At 51.7% G+C, this 16936-nt stretch overlaps 1 long non-coding RNA gene across 1 annotated transcript; it reads left to right on the top strand.

The window, feature by feature from the left end:
- The first annotated feature begins 8162 nt into the window (after positions 1-8162).
- Positions 8163-16676, top strand: LOC131500846 (uncharacterized). The gene is made up of 3 exons (XR_009256495.1): positions 8163-8450; positions 13232-13367; positions 13909-16676. It is a non-coding gene; the product is annotated as an uncharacterized LOC131500846 (long non-coding RNA).
- Positions 16677-16936: the final 260 nt, after the last annotated feature.

Genomic DNA, 16936 nt, shown 5'->3' with positions numbered 1-16936 from the left:
CCAGGGACAGCTTAGCATTTCGGGATGTGCCAGCTGGCTGGGCACAGCAGCCCGGGATATCTGAAATGCTCATGTAGGGGAGGGGGAGTCTTTCACCACCTGCCTGGCTCAGGAGTCCTGAGCTGACCGCCCCCCTACGTCCCCCCAGTGCATGTCACTTCCTAAGGGTCCGGGCATCAGTGGGGGTCCTCGGATGGGGACGAGGGCAGCCTTGGGGCATGAACAAGAGGTACACCTGCAGGGTGGTCCCTGGCAGACAAAGTGAGGTCCTCACGGGGCTGGGAACAGGAGTTGCAGACCATGGGTGCCGGCCGTTTGTGGGTCTCCCTCAAGTGCGGCCGGAGGGCCTGTGTTTGAGAACTGACGTTTGCAGGCCCCACCCTTGCCACGCGGCCACATGTGCCACATGTCCCTTCAAAAAACCCACCACTCTCCTCAGCCTGGCGGTCATCTTCCAGGCCATCCGTGTACAGTTGCACAGGTTGTACCCTACACAAAGGCTGCATGGGGGTGAGAGCCAACTCAGGCTCCTCCCACACAAGCCCTGCATGCTCACCTGGGGGTTGTTAGCCTGGAAGAAAAGGACTTTGATTTTTCCCTGAAGTCACGGCCCCCAGACAAGGTAACTTTCATCCACCCAGAGGAATACCTTTTTCTTTCTCTTTCTTTCTTCTTTCTTTCTTTCTTTCTTTCTTTCTTTCTTTCTTTCTTTCTTTCTTTCTTTCTTTCTTTCTTTCTTTCTTTCTTTCTTATTTCTTTTGTAATGTTTATTCATTTTTGAGAGACAGAGAGAGACAGAGCATGAGCAGGGAAAGGACAGAGAGAGGGAGGCACAGAATCTGAAGCAGGCTCCAGGCTCTGAGCTGTCAGCACAGAGCCCGATGCGGGGCTCGAACTCACAAACTGCGAGATCATGACCTGAACGGAAGTCGGACACTCAACCGACTGAGCCACCCAGGCGCCCCAGGAGTACCTTTTTCTAATTCATGTTAAGACTCTGAACAGACCAACAGGATTCTGTCCTCACCCACCTCTCCCTAGGCCATTCCTGGACCTCTTTGGAAACAACCTGTTTCAGGCATGGTACCATCAAAGTAAAAGAAAGAAAACTCTGACTCAGCTGGCCAAACAACAAAGTCATTAATAAATAGCAAGAAAGAAGAAGTCCTGAAGAGGGGAGTTTCCAGGGTTATTTCTGCTAATAGCCGGGAAAGGACCCTGGAACTTCCCCCACTCCTCATTCTGCATTCTTACTAAGTCAGCCTTGCCCTCAGGCTGAGCCCCTCAGGGTCAAAAGATGGCTGCCAGGGCTCCAGACGTCACATCTTCCCAATAGTATCCAAACTAGACTTGTGACAATTTACGAACCCTTTCTCAGTATCATGTTTTTAAACACATAAGCCATAAGATTATATACATAAAATACATAAGATTACAAAGGAAATCAGTTACATTGAAGTTCTCAACATATTGTTTAAATGTAATATGCTAATATATGTGTTCCTTATTAATACACTAAATAATAACATCTAGTGGTGGATTTAAGAGCTACCATCATTTGGGGCGCCTGGGTGGCCCAGTCGGTTAAGCGTCCGACTTCAGCTCAGGTCATGACCTCACGGTCCGTCAGTTCGAGCCCCGCGTCGTGCTCGGAGCCTGGAGCCCGCTTCGGATTCTGTGTCTCCCCCTCTCTCTGCCCCTACTTGTGCTCTATCTCTCAAAAATAAAGAAACATTGAAAAAAAAAGTTTTTTTAAAAAGAATTACCATGAGATGAGTCTAAATGATATTCTGAAATTTCTGCAATAAATGTAATATGGTCTGAAGGCATCAGTGACACTGCTGGTGACAAAGCCACGGCCCTAGAGGCGTTTGCTGCTCACTTTGCATAAAGGAGGGAAATTCGGTCAGTGATCAGCGCATGATTGGTTCCCATCGAGGTTCACTGCAATGGAACAGAGAGGCTCAAAGAAACAGAGGTCAGCATACAGACGAGGAAGCAGCCTCCGAGGGGGCCCGGGGGGCAGGAAATGGGCGCAGTGCTGCCTCCCCCACGGGGTCGTTGGCATAGAACAGTTCCGGGGATGTGTCCACTGGAGCCCGCAGGGGAGCAGGAGTTGAGGGGCCAGCTGGAGTCAGATCTGGGTGCAGAGGAAGGGAGACGGTGTGGCAGAGGCCAGACCTGCAGACCCGTGCTCTGGGCTTTATCCTGAGAGCAGCGGGGCCATGCAAGGCTGGAGCAGGAGTGTGACAAGCTCCAGTTATCACCCGCAGGAAGATGGTGGCTGAGGTGAGGGAGGAGACGTCCCCTGTCCCCAGGAGGGGACGCCGTTTGCGAGCTCCTCAAGCCAACGACCCAGTGGAGTGGTTGCTCGCTGGGTCCCCTTGTCCCATCCAGGGCCTGGATTAGTAAATTCCCGTGACTGTGCCAGGACATGAATGCCACGGCTGACCCCCGCAGACAGGAACGAGCCCTTGCTGTGTGACCCCATTTACCTGAAGTTCAAGAGCAGGCAAAGCTAGTGTAGGGTGACAGCAGAGAGCGGCCTCCGGGGAGGTGCTGACTGGGTGGGGCTCTGGGGGCTCCCGGGACTGGAGATGTTCTATGCCAGCCACAAAGGTAACTTGGAATGTTCTAGAGCCACATTAAAAAAGTTAACGTAATCGGGGCGCCTGGGTGGCTCGGTTGGTTGAGCATCCGACTTCAGCTCAGGCCATGATCACACAGTTCACGAGTTCGAGCCCCGCGTCGAGCCCCGCGTCGGGCCCTGTGCTGACAGCTCGGAGCCTGGAGCCTGCTTCCGATTCTGTGTCTCCCTCTCTCTCGGCCCCTCCGCCCCCCCTCGTGCTCTGTCTCTCAAAAATGAATAAACATTAAAAAAAATTTTTTTTAACGAAAAGAAAATATTCTCCTCGAGCAGCTGAGTCCTGGAGCAAGGGTAGGGCCTCACACCTCCCTTCCTCAAAGGCGCAGGGTGATGGGGACCAGACGGGTGGCCTCTGCTACATGAGGGGACTGTCCCCAGGGAAGCAGTCCTCTCCTGGGCGGCAGACAGGAGGCTGTGATTCTGTGATTCCTGGACGTGGCTCTTATCTCAGGCCGCAGAAGGCAGCCCATTGTCTGGGGAGGAAGCTAAGAGGATAGGAGGCCACCTGCCGTGCCCAGCCCTCCCCCGGGGTGCCTGCGTCCCCAGGCGGTCCTTTCCAGTCCTCCCCAGCAGAGGCCCAAGCCCTGGCCTTAGAACTGCAGCCCCCTCCCCATCAACTCTACCCGCAGGTGTGCTGGGAGGGGGGTACAATATCTGGTCGCATCTTGTCGCTTTGGTTACAAAGGGCACACCTGCCATGAGTTGTCAAGATAAAGCAAGAAACAGAGGCGACCTCTCCCTCTTCTCTTTGCCCCTTCTCCTTTCCCTTCCCTTCTGGAACAACTGAGTCCTAAACCCATTAGCTGGGGCAGAGCAAAATGGGCCTTCACACTTGGGGGCGGGGCACGCTGCGGCTCTGCGCAGAGGTCAGGGCCCAGAGGCCAGCAGGTGGCGAGGGCTTCCGTGGAAGGTGTCCAGGAGGGGGGTGGCCGGCTCCGGGGATCAGAGTGGGGGGGAAAGAGCTCAGTGGAGGGGGGAGCATCTCCAGGCAGGAGAGGCGAAGGGTGTCCAAGCCCATGCGGGGTAAGGAGGCAGTAGAAACAGCGTGACCGAGCAGGAGAGGAGGGTGTCTGCAGGGCAATGGGGCGACAGTGGCCGTGAGAGGTGGGGTGAGTTTGGGGGCACACTCGGGTACAGCAGGATTGGGAACATTAGGATCACGGCAGCCAGATTCTCACTGGTAGAGAAGGCAGCTACAAATACAGAAAGGGAGGAGACTAGAGTGAACCCCGAGATGCATCAGTGTAAACTCAGGAGTTTCAATACAAATCAATAGATACGGGAATCATACATGTGTGTGAACGTGCCCTGCGTGTGAACAAGCACACATTTCCTAGCTTCTCCCCTCAAGAGGGCCTGGGAGCAGCCACACCTCCTGCCTCCATCCCTAGGCTCCACAAAAAGGACGGACGGGGCCCCTGGTGTGGTCTGATCAGGGCTGGTGCAGGGAACAGGGAGGACCTGTCAGAGGGATCCAGGATTCTCCAAGGATCAGCAAGCAAGCACATGGAAAGCAAGCATGTGGAGAGATGCTCCAAGGCATTAGCCACCCGGGAAATGCAGGTCAAAACCACGGGGGAGACACCACCTCGTACCCACTAGAGTGACCATAATCAAAAAAATTAAGAGGAAAATAAGTGTTGCTGAAGACACGGGGAAACTGCAACCCCCCTATGCTGCCGTTGAGAATATAAAATGGTGCAGAGCCCGCCGGAAAGGTTGGCGGGTACACAAGTTAAATATAGAATGCCCATGTGACCCCGCAACATGGCTCCTCGGTATATGCCCGGAAGAATTGAAAGCAGGTGTTCAAACACGACTCGTACACAGAGGGTCATAGCAGCGCTGATATTCACAATAGCCAGGAGGTGGAGACAATCCAAATGTATTGTCACAGGCTAAAAGGATAAATAAAATGTGTTGCATGCATTCAATGGAATAGTATTCAGCCGTAAAGAGGCATGAAAAACTGATCCGCGCTACAATCCGGACGGACCTTGGCAACAGGGTGTTCATTGGAAGAAGTGGGCACAAAAGGCCATGTATTGGAGGATTCCATCTGTGTGAAATATCCAGAATAAATCAAACTAGAGAGAAAGAAAGCTGATGGGTGGTTACCAGGGACAGAGGGTTAGTGGCAATGGGCAGTGACTGCCTAACAGGTATGGGGGTTCCCTTTGGGGGTGATAAAAATGTTCTGGACCTAGTTAGAGATGGTTGTGGCACAACACTGTGAATACACTAAATACCAATGACTTGTTCACTTCGGTTAATTTTATGCATTGTGAATTTCTCTCAATCATTAAAAAAAAAAAAAAAAAAAAAAGGATGTAGCAGGGCACCTGGTGGCTCAGTCCATTAAGCGTCCGACTCTTGATTTCGGCTCAGATCATGATCTCACAGTTCGTGCGTTCGAACCCCACGTCAGACTGTGGGCTGACAGCGCAGAGCCTGCTTGGGATTCTCTCTCTCCCTCTCATTCTCTGTCCCTTCCCAGTCTCTCTCTTTCTCAAAAGAAATAAATAAGCTTTTTAAAAAAGGGTGCATGGGGGCGCCTGGGTGGCGCAGTCGGTTAAGCGTCCGACTTCAGCCAGGTCACGATCTCGCAGTCCGTGAGTTCGAGCCCCGCGTCAGGCTCTGGGCCGATGGCTCGGAGCCTGGAGCCTGTTTCCGATTCTGTGTCTCCCTCTCTCTCTGCCCCTCCCCTGTTCATGCTCTGTCTCTCTCTGTCCCAAAAATAAATTTAAAAAAATGTTAAAAAAAAAAAAAAAAAAAAAAAAGGGTGCATGGTTTCACATATATAAAATTCTAGAAAATGGTTATCTAATCCTTAGGACAGAAAGGTCAGCAGTCGCCTGAGGACATGGGTGGGGTGGGAGGCATGGGATTACAAAGGCACAAAGAGTGATGAATACGTTCATTACCTTAATTGTGTTGATGGCTTCATCGGTGGACACATGTCAAAACTTATCAAATCCTACACTTCAAAGATGTGCAATTGAGTGTTTGTCAATCAGACCTCAATAAAGCTGTTTAAAAAAAAAAAAAAGTATGACATGATGTCCAAAGGACACAGGAGCCATATAGGACGTATTCCCACAGCCCAAGTGGGAGACAATTTTAGCATCCAAAAAGAAAAAAAAAATTATTATAGTATCAGATTACAACCCATTGAGTAAAATAGATACAAAAATGTGATTCTGTAGAGATATAAATACACGAAGTAATTGGAAGTCAACTCTGATAAGGAATGGAGTATTTTACAAAATAGCACATCTGCAAAAGATTGATGATTGACCAAGAAAAAAAAGAGAGACGCTTTCCATGGAGAAAACCTGGGCAGACACGCCCTTCATCAAATCATTACAGGAAGCAGTACCAGGAACAGGGCGAACCGAGAACACAGCAACAGCGCTGTGATATTACTGCCACAAAGCAAAATCGGAAAGAAATCATGAGGTCAGATAAGTCCAAACCACTCCTGGCCTGTAACTGCTCTGTAACCTTTTAAAATGTCAAGGTCAGGAAAGCCAAAGATGGGTGGAAGAGGGGATCCAGCTAACCACAACACCTGGCTTGGATTTTTTGCTATAAAGGATATTTTGGGGACAACGAGTCAAACTCATGGGGTCTGAACATTAGCTGGAGGTCATGTTTCATTGCGTAGTCACGTATTCCTATTTTGGCAACCTTAATGTGGCTATGTATACAGAACAAACTTGGGGCGCCTGGGTAGCTCAATCGGTTGAGCATCTGACCATTGATTTCAGCTCAGGTGATGATCCCAGGGTCATGAGATCGAGTCCCTCGTCAGGCTCTGTGCTGAGTGTGGAGCCTGATTAAGATTCTATCTCTTTCCCTCTGCTCCTCTCCCCGGCTCCTGCTCACTCTTTCTAAGGAAAAAAAAAAAAAAGAAGAACAAACTTGTTTGAAGGGAATATAAGGGGAGAAAGGGCATCAGGTTGGGAAATCACTCTCCAATTTTTTCCAGAAAAAAACCTTACTTTGTATTGTACTTGCAACTTTGAGTGTGTGCTTATTTCAAAATTTAAAAAGAGATTAAAAAGACATTTTGGGGCGGGGTGCCTGGGTGGCTCAGCTGGTTAAGCTTCCGACTTCAGCTCAGGTCATGATCTCAAGGTTCGTGGGTTCGAGCCCCACATCCAGCTCTGTGCTGTCAACACGGACCCGGTGCAAATCTTCTGTCCCCCCCCTCCCTCGGCCTCTCCCCCACTGGTTCTCGCTCTAAATAAATAAAGAAAAAAGACATTTTGGGTTGCAGAGGGTCTTTGGGAAACCATGGGGGGAGAGCAGGTGATGCGGAGGGGAGCCCTGCAGGTGCTGGAGAGGTGAAGGGGTCAGCTGCTCCTTACAAAGGATGCTGGTCCATGCTGTAAGAGGCTGGGGATGAAACCAAACATGGACCCTGCAGGTGGCCAGGAGCACAGGGCCACTGACCGGTTCCCACAAGGGAAGCCCTGACCACTCAGGACTCACACCTGTGATATGCCACAGGTTGAACCCAGGAGTCCTGGCCAGTGTTCCCTGCATCTGGTCACCCTCTCCCAGAGCTTCACAAGTGCCAACCACTTTGAAAGTTTTGGGGTGGTTCTGGAAATCCCGAAGCCCTCGAGCCAGCCTACACCCCCTAGCCCCATCTTCGCTGGGCACAGAGAGGCTCTGTTCCCATCGTCCCCTTCACACGGCCCCTGTCTGGTAAACCCTGAATGGCACCCCCACTCCCACCCCGCTGGGGCAGCCTGGACACTCACCCTGCCCTGCTCTCCTGGCTTGGGGCCTTCCCACAATCCAAGACCCACAGGCCCGTCAGTCCCCCTGGGAAACCTAGTGCGAATGCCCCCTTCCAGACCCGCACTGAGCAGGTCCACCGTGCTCTAAGGATGTCCTGTGGACTGTGACCCCTTCACAGCGTCTCCAAAGGCACCGCATGTTTAGCCTCTACTGTGTGCCTGACACCAGGCAGGTCTCGTCTAATCTTCACAGCGGTTATCATCCCATTTCACAGATAAGGAAAGTAAAGTTCAGGGAGGCCAAACCTGCCTAAGAGGGGAAGGTGGGAACAAAGCCTACATTGGCTCTCTAAACGCCCCTGCCAAATTTTATTGAAATTCCCTCCTCCAGCCCGCTTAGCTGAGGGTCACAAGTGTGTTTGGAGGGAAGCTGGAGCGGGGCGGTGCACGGAGATTACACCACCCTTCTCCTTTTTTTCCCCACTCCTCATTATTGGTAATTGGGTACCCTTGACTGCTGTGTGACTTGGGGGCAGATTACCTACCCTCACTGAGCCTGTTTTCTCACCTGTAAGAGTTTATACTCAAGGCACTAATAATCCGACGAGTCCACCCACCCACACCCACAGCACTACAGGCAGGGAGGGGAAAATGAAGTAAGGGGGACTTGGGGGTCAGTTCCGACAAGGTCATAGAGCCCCAGGGGCGGGGTGTAGGTGTGGAGACTCCGGCGGGGACCCCAGGCATAAATCCGTCCCTTTGGGGCTCACAACCCCCACGCTGGGGGGGCCACGATTCAGCCGCGCCGCGGGGTCCGCGCGGGGCTCGCAACCAGGGCACGCGGGCCCCCAGATTCCGCGGGATCTGAGCGCCCGGAGGCGGGGTGGGCCTCCTCTTTGTGCCGACGAGGGGGCGGGGCCTCGCGGAGCTGGGCCAATCCGAGGCGGCCGCAGCCCTGGGAAGCCAATGGCGGGGCTGTGGGCGGGGAGAGGGAGCCGGAGCGCCGAGCCGCGGCGGAGAGAGGGGCCCTGGATCCGGCAGTGGGGGTCGGAGTGAGTAGGGGCCCCGCCCGCGGAGGGGGAGCCCCCAACTGTGCGCTCGGCTGGCCAGGGGGCGTCTCCCGGGTCCCTCTGCCCTCTGCAACCCCTGCCCCGCGGTACTTCCGTCAGCCGCCGCGTCCCGGGACCAGTGCGCTCCCCGACCCCCTGCGGAGAGCCGCCGCCTCCCCACCCCGCCCCCTGCTTCCTGCTGGCGGAGACCGCGGAGGGCGCAGCAGGAGGCTTGGGGGACCGGGAGGCTCCTGGAGGGGACCCCGACTGGCTTCCTGCAGGGCGTGGTTTCTGAGATCTCCGGCTGGAGGCACCTTCCCCAAAGTACCCCCCCCCCCCACTACCGCGCCACACCCTCACCCAGGGCCCCTTCCCCCCTGCACACCTCAGCTGCTGTGCCCTTTCCAGCCTCCCGGGCTGTCTGATCCCGAGGCAATGGCCTCGGGCTGCCTGGAGAAGTTTGTCAGCCGCTCCTTTCCTCATCCACCGTGCTCCCCAGGGGCTCCTTCCCAGCATCCCTCCCTTCCCTCCTTTTTACTGGTTTCCTTTCCACTCTTCACTCTTCCTCTAACTCCGGAGCCTGGGAGAAGACCCTGTTTCTCTTTCTGGCTCCTTCTGAGCCAGGCAACAAGCAGTGCTCCAGGGATGGGTACGTGACTGAAATTGCCCAATCAGGAGCAACTTTAGGGCCGTTGCTTAGCGGGCTGGCCCAGAACATTGCAATCTACCCCAAGTCAGTGTGGGCCTGTAGCAGGCTTCGGGGCCTTGAAGACAGAACTGACCTGGGGGAGGGGGGGGAACAATACTAACAGAGTCACAGAGAAATTGAGCCAGAACCCTGATCATACCATATCTGAAGTCTCATCTCTAGACAGTTAGGGAAACCAATGTTCGTTGTTCCAAGCAGGATTCATTGGTATTTTCCATTTCTTGCAACATGAAGATATTCACTGGCAATATTTATTGTCACATCAACCCTGGGAAGATACTAACTCTCATTTTATATAGCTACGGAAACTGAGGCTCAGAGGGGCTGGTTTCCTCAGTTTACTCAGCAAGGCAGTGGCAAAATTGGGACCAGAATCTGCGCTTTCCTGACTCTCTACTGGAGAGAGTGAGAGCCTGTATTTACTTGACCGGGTTGGGTAAATACACAAGATACAACCTATTTTCATTTTTGCACTTATGACAGACATTGCCAGTCAACTGCTAAACCATTTCCTGCTGAATCCACAAAACATCTCAGATTTTCCCACTATCTTAAGAGACCAGACCTTGTTTCTGAGCTCCTGACCACTAGGAGCTTATCAGGTCTCTCTTCCCCAGTGGCTCATTCCTTTTGAATTGAATGGCATTCAGTGGCACCAAGGGCAAGGAGGGTTCCCAGATTCTCAAATCTGGGGGGCCCCTGTGGAACAGTAGGCGGGGGCAGCCACAGACCCCCTCCACCTTCCCCTTTGGCCAACCCGAAGCAGAGGCCTGGAGAGGGGCTGAGTTTTCCTGGAATCACATAGTACCTGAGGGCAGACCTGGGGACTGTGGCTGTTCTGAGTCCCTCTGAACCCAATGTCATTACCTTCCTGTGGTCCCTAGGATGGCTGGACCAGAGCAGGGTAGGGATGAAATGAAATGGGGACCATGGGTATACATTTGGTGGTAAGATCAGTCTTGGAGGGTGGAGACTGTCAGAGCTGGAAGATGTGGGTCCGAGCCCCTCGGGGCTAAGGAGGCTGAGGCTAGAAAGGTTGGGAAGTATTCCTGGCTTTAGCATGTGTCGGGGCCTGGCCAAGCACCCACATCTCTCCTGTGCCAGGAAATGTCATCCAAAACCTCGAAATAAGGCCCAGAGAAGGACTGCCTTGTCTAACAAATGCACCTAAAGACTTAACTCTCTAGGAGGCCTCTGTTTGCCTTGCTGTTTGCTTTCTGTTAAGGGCTCGGACTTGGTGAAGTTACAGGTTAACCTGTGGATGTGTGTCTGATACAAAAGATAACACCAACAGTTACTGGTTAAAAAAAAAAAAAAAATGTACTTATGGGGCACCTGGGTGGCTGAGTCTGTTAAGTGTCTGACTTTGGCTCAGGTTGTGATCTCGCGGTTCATGAGTTCGAGCCCCGCATCGGGCTCTGTGCTGACAGTTCAGAGCCTGGAGCCTGCTTCGGGTTCTGTGTCTCCCTCTCTGCCCCTCCCTCCCTCACACTCTATTTCTCTCTCAAAAATAAATAGACATTGAAAGGAAGAAAGAAAGAATTTATTTATTTATTTACTTATTTACTTATTTACCTATTTACTTATTATTCAGGCACCTGGTGACTCAGTTGGTTAAGTGTCTGACTCAGCTCAGGTCACGATCTCATGGTTTTGGAGTTCGAGCCCTGCGTTGGGCTCTCTGCTGTCAGCCCAGAGCCTGCTTCGGATCCTCTGTCCCCCTCTCTCTGCCTCTCCCCTACTTGTTCTCTTTCTTTCTCTCTCTCAAAAATAATTTAAAAGTTTTACTTGTTATTGAAATATGGCTAGGGGCGCCTGGGTGGCGCAGTCGGTTAAGCGTCCGACTTCAGCCAGGTCACGATCTCGCGGTCCGTGAGTTCGAGCCCCGCGTCAGGCTCTGGGCTGATGGCTCGAAGCCTGGAGCCTGTTTCCGATTCTGTGTCTCCCTCTCTCTCTGCCCCTCCCCCGTTCATGCTCTGTCTCTCTCTGTCCCAAAAATAAATAAAAAACGTAGAAAAAAAAATTAAAAAAAAAAAAAATACGGCTAACGTCCTCCCCATGACTAAGCATAGTCACCATACAATGTTGTTACAATAGTATCCACTAAACTCCCTATGCTGTACTTTTCATCTCTGTGACTCATTTATTTTATACCTGGAAATTTGTACCTCTTCATCCCCTTCATCCCCTTTTATGCATCCTTCCGGCTACCTCCCCTCTGGTAAACACGAGTTTGTTCTGTGTATTTAAAAGTCTCTTTGTTTTCTCGTTTGTTCATCTGTTTTCTAGATTCCACCTGTAAGTGAAATTGTATGCTATTTGCCGTTCAAGGGTTACCCTTCGTTGCCCCAAAGGACATTAGTCAGGTTTTGTTTTTTATTGAATTTGGGAATCTTATCCCAACATTTTAAAATGGATTTTATGGGGCGCCTGGGTGGCTCAGTCGGTTAAGCGTCCGACTTCGGCTCAGGTCATGATCTCGCGGTCCGTGAGTTCGAGCCCCGCGTCGGGCTCTGGGCTGATGGCTCAGAGCCTGGAGCCTGCTTCCGATTCTGTGTGTCCCTCTCTCTCTGCCCCTCCCCCGTTCATGCTCTGTCTCTCTCTGTCTCAAAAATAAATAAACGTTAAAAAAAATTAAAAAAAAAAAAGATTTTTTTAATGTAATCTTCCACCCTGAATGTGGGGCTGGAAGCACGACCCGGAGATAAAGGTGTGCTCCACTGACTGACCCAGCCCTGCGCCCCAGCTCTGTTTAGCTTTTTAGAAATTATACTTTGACACCTATCTCCTGGCACCTATCTTCCTCCCCCACCTTGATCAGGGCTGGACAGGAAGGGGGTCAAGACCTGGGTCTCCCTGGATACTCACCCCCTTTCCATCACTGCTCCCAGGCCAGGTACCCCCCCCAGCCCACTCTGACCCATGGAGCTTGGAGGTCACTCCTGTTCCAGTTCCCAGCAGACACAGCTCGCTGACCTCATCTGCTAGGGGATGTCCAGCCGCCATTAGCAGGCAGGTTCAGGCCGAGTTCCCGGATTTGCAAGGGCATCGCTCGCCCACACGCTTTCCAGAATCCACCCTCTCACCTACTTGGGTGATGGGCTCTGTACTTGTTGGGACCAGGTCCACCTCCCAGCCTGCAGTCCGGTCCCTCTCTCCCCCCAAAATTCTACCCACATGTATATGTGTGTATGTATACATTTTTTAATGTTTTATTTATTGGGGGGGGGGCCGAGGGAGACAGAAGCTGAAGCCCCCTCTGTGCTGACAGCAGGGAACTCGATGTGGGGCTGGAACTCACAAACCTTAAGATCATGACCTGAGCTGAAGTCCGACGCTTAAGAGACTGAGCCACCCAGGCCCCCCAAATTCTACCCACTTTTATTTTTTATTTGTTTTTTTATGTATACACATATGTTTATTTATCTTGGATGTAAAACTAAGTAGAATTTCTGGATTATAAGGTCATTCTAAGATATGCCTTTTTGTTTTTTGCATGTGTAATTTTTTTAAATTTAATTTATTATTTTAACCTGCATTCAAGTTTGTTAGCATATAGTGCAACAATAATTCTACCCACTTTTAAAGCCTGGCTTGGGGCGCCTGGGTGGCTCAGTCGGTTGAGCGTCCAACTTCAGCTCAGGTCACGATCTCATGGTCCGTGAGTTCGAGCCCCGCATGGGGCTCTGGGCTGACGGCTCAGAGCCTGGAGCCTGCTTCCGATTCTGTGTCTCCCTCTCTCTCTGCCCCTCCCCCGTTCATGCTCTGTCTCTCTCTGTCTCAAAAATAAATAAACGTTAAAAAAAAAATAATTAAAAAAAAAAAAAAAAGCCTGGCTTAAGCCTCCTTGCTCTGCACCCCATCTAGTCCTCTTTCCTGTAACCCTGAGCAGGTCTTCAGGCCCCTGCTCTGGACCCCCAAAACAGGGGACACTGGGGCCCCAGGGCCTCAGGCTAGGACAGATGAAGCAAGTTAAGTTGTAATTTGACCACATAAATATGTAAGTACTGTATTGAGTCTTATTTTGCATTTTTTGAACACAGTCCTTTTTTTGCTTTTTATTTTTTGGCTGCAGGGCTTCTACATAGGTCTGAGGGAGGCTTCCGGAAGGGCCCTACTCCAGAACAATCCAGCCCCGCCCAGCTTGGCGAAGCAGGAGCGTCTGCAGCGCCACCTGGCGGCCGTCAGGAGCTCCGCAGCCCAATCCGGAGGTGGGGGTAGCGCAGGGTCCCTGAGGGCGGCAGTCTTGGGTGGGGTCCTTTCCTCCCTCGCGCCTAGGAGGAAGCAGGCTGTATCTTTTGTCTCTGTAGTCGTGGACAGCTTCCCTAAGGGGGCACATTGGAGTTTTGGAGCCGAGCCGTGCAGAACATTTATTTATTCGCCTTCTCAGTCCAGCCATCCCTGGGTGCAAGTGCCAGAGCGTGGCCGTGCCCGTAATTAGGTGAATTAGGTCGACATCGCGTTGCTTGCCTCTAACTCCAGCAAGCCTCGTTTGGGGGGTCCTTATACCCATTTTATTCATTGGAAAACTGAGGCCCAATTCTTGGAATATTGGTGCCGCCGTCCTAATCCACTCAAGCCTGCCCCAGCCTAGGTGGGTGTGTGCGTTGTGCATACACACACACACACACACACACACACACACACGCACTCGCGCGCACGCGCGCACACACACATACACGCCCATTGTGCCACCAGGTAATTTATGATCATCCTTGAAGGCCTATTTATTGAACAATTCCCTTTATGCAGAGGAGGAGTTTGTCTCCGAGAGAGCCTGAGCCGGCAGAGTCACGCAGGGAATCCAGACCCAACCAACTCTGTTCGCCCAGCCCCCTTCCAAAGGCCACCCGGGATTGGAAATAGAGCCAGCCGCCACCCCACGCCATTTCCTTCCAATCTGCCCCACCGACAGCCGAGGCCAGGCTCTGGGATGGAGGTTCCAGGAGGGTGGGAACGAGTCTCGGCCCCCCTCCCTGGTTGCCTCCCCCCCCCCCCCCCCCCCCCAGATCAGGTTTCCAGTTCCCTATTTCTTCCCTCAGTCCTCAGGCTATATTCCCGCCGCTAACCCGCTGGGCCGCGGGTGGGTGGAGAACTGAGACCTTGGGCTTCGAGGGCCTAGAGAGTTTGGGGGTGGGGCCTCTGCGAAGGCAACGCCCCCTCCCTAGCCCCTTTGGAGCATCCCTCCCACCCTCCCCCAGTTCGCGGAATTCCGCTGAGTCACTTCCGAGGCTGCCTCTGCAGCCCCAGGGGGAAGAGTGCCATTCGATTCGATTCCCTAGGCAGCGGCCCAGCGCTCACCTGGGAGACCCGACTACTGTCTTGTCTAAACGGCTCTTCGTGTCTAGCGAAGCCAACCCCACCTCATCCCCTGCCGTCCTCCCCCAGCCACCCTGGTGGCCGTGCAAGCTGCTACCTCAGGGCCTTTGCACTGGCTTGTGTCCTCTCACTGGCACACCCCTCCCTGCGCACCTGTAGCCTGTACGTACTTCCCACGGTCACTGCCAAGGCATCTGCTCCAGTGGGGATGTGTCAGATGGGAGCAAGGGGGCACCTGCCACCGTGACCCGCAGATGCTTGGGTGGCCAGTTAGATTGGAAAAGATGCAGACTGCAAACCGGGAGCGCCACGTGCTGCGTGGTGCAAGTGACAGGTGCGCGCGCGCCCGGTCTGCGTGACCGTGTGTGCCTCAATGAGAGGCTGCAGGTGCGTAGCGGGAGCACAGGCGCGCGCTGAGCGCGCATCCCACGAATTCCCCGCCAGCCCAGATGCCCATCTTGGAGCTGTTGTCTCCCGGCTCCAAGCCCACCTTTCACAGCTAGGCTCTGGCTGGGGGTCTGCAAACTACAATTCCCAGAATCCTTGTCGCCCCCGGAATTCCTGCTAGGTTCGGCCAGTAGGAGGTGTCAGGGCTCTTAACCTTTCCCGTGCCGGGAACCTTGCGGTCGCCTGTGGCACCTAAGGATACATACGGTCCTCTTCTCAGAAATACGCTGTTTACAAAACGTTTAAGCCTTTAACTTGTGTTTTTACTGCATCCTGCATTTTAAAATTTGTGGCAAAGTAACATAACTTCCCCATCGCAAACAATTTTAACTTTAGAGTTTAGTAGTAAGTACATTAATTCTGTGGTGAAACAGCACCCCAGAACTTTCTCCTCTTGCAAATGGGAAACCCTACACGCATTAAATTCCCTTTTCCCCCAATGCCCCTGGTAACCACCCTTGTGCTTTCTGTTTCTGAGTATGGCTCCTTTAGATACCTCGTATAAATGCAATCATACAGTATTTGTTTTTTGGCGTCTGGCTGAGTCACTCAGCGTAATGTGCTCAAGGTTCATGCATGTTGTAGCAGAGTGAACGTTTCCTTCTCGTCCTTTTAAAACTGGAATTATAGGGGCGCCCGGCTGGTTCAGGCGGTGGAGGAAGCGACTCTTGATCTTGGGGTTACGGGTTCTAGCCCTACGCTGAGTGTAGAGATTACCTTAAAAATAAAATCTTTAAAAATAAATAGATAAAAGTGGAATTGTCTTTCATTGCTTGTACTGTTGTTTATCCATTCATCACAGATAGACATTTGGGCAGAATACTTTTCAGTGCCCAAAGTAAAATGCATAGAATTACAAAGGAAACTTTGTGATTTTTTTTTCTCTTTGAGGCGATTTATATATATATTTTATTTTTTTTTAATTTACATCCAAATTAGCATCTAGTGCAACAATGATTTCAGGAGTAGATTCCTTCGTGCCCCTTACCCATTTAGCCCATCCCCCCTCCCACACCCCCTCCAGCAACCCTCTGTTTGTTCTCCATATTTATGAGTCTCTTCTGTTTTGTCCCCCTCCCTGTTTTTATATTATTTTTGTTTCCCTTCCCTTATCTGTTTCGTCTCTTAAAGTCCTCATATGAGTGAAGTCATAGGATATTTGTCTTTCTCTGACTGATTTCACTTAGCAGAAAACCCTCCAGTTCCATCCACGTAGTCGCAGATGGCAGGATTTCATTCTTTTTGATGGCCGAGTAATACTCCATTGTATATATAGACCACATCTTCTTTATCCGTTCACCCATCGATGGACATTTGGGCTCTTTCCATCCTTTGGCTATTGTCGATAGTGCTGCCGTAAACATCGGGGTGCATGTGTCCCTTCGAAACAGCATACCTGTATCCCGTGGATAAATGCCTAGCAGTGCCATTGCTGGGTGGTAGGGTAGTTCTATTCTTAGTTTTTTGAGGACCCTCCATACTGTTTTCCAGAGTGGCTGCACCCACTTGCATTCCGAAGGAAACTTTGTAATTTAATTGCAGTTGTCAACAAGCTGAAAGAACAAATGTGTCATACAGTAACCAATATATGCATTCCTTTATTAATGCATCAAATAACATATCTCAAGCCTAGAAACTCTAGACTATGGGGACTCCAGCCAGGTTTCTGTCCACCAGACCTCAAGTTTCCCCTACTATATTGGTCAAGTGACACTTATTTATTTGTTATATTTATTTATTTATTTATTTTGAGAGAGAGAGAGAGAGAGAGAGCGAGCGAGCAGGGGGCGGGGTGCAGAGAGAGAGAGAGAGAGAAAGAGAGAATCCCAAGCAGACTCCATGCTGGTGCTGTCAGCCCGGAGCCCCACATGGGGCTTGAACTCACGAACCGTGAGATCATGACCTGAACCAAGATCAAGAGTCGGACGCTTGAGCGACAGAGCCGTCCGCCTCAAGTGACACTTCAGTGGCACCCAGCTCCTTCATTCCCAAGAACATCAGGATCGGTTAGCCT

The sequence above is a fragment of the Neofelis nebulosa genome, chromosome 18 (assembly GCF_028018385.1).
Source record: "Neofelis nebulosa isolate mNeoNeb1 chromosome 18, mNeoNeb1.pri, whole genome shotgun sequence".
Classification (NCBI taxonomy): domain Eukaryota; kingdom Metazoa; phylum Chordata; class Mammalia; order Carnivora; family Felidae; genus Neofelis; species Neofelis nebulosa.
Note: the sequence above shows the minus strand (reverse complement) of the source record. Positions and strands in the feature narration are given on the sequence as shown.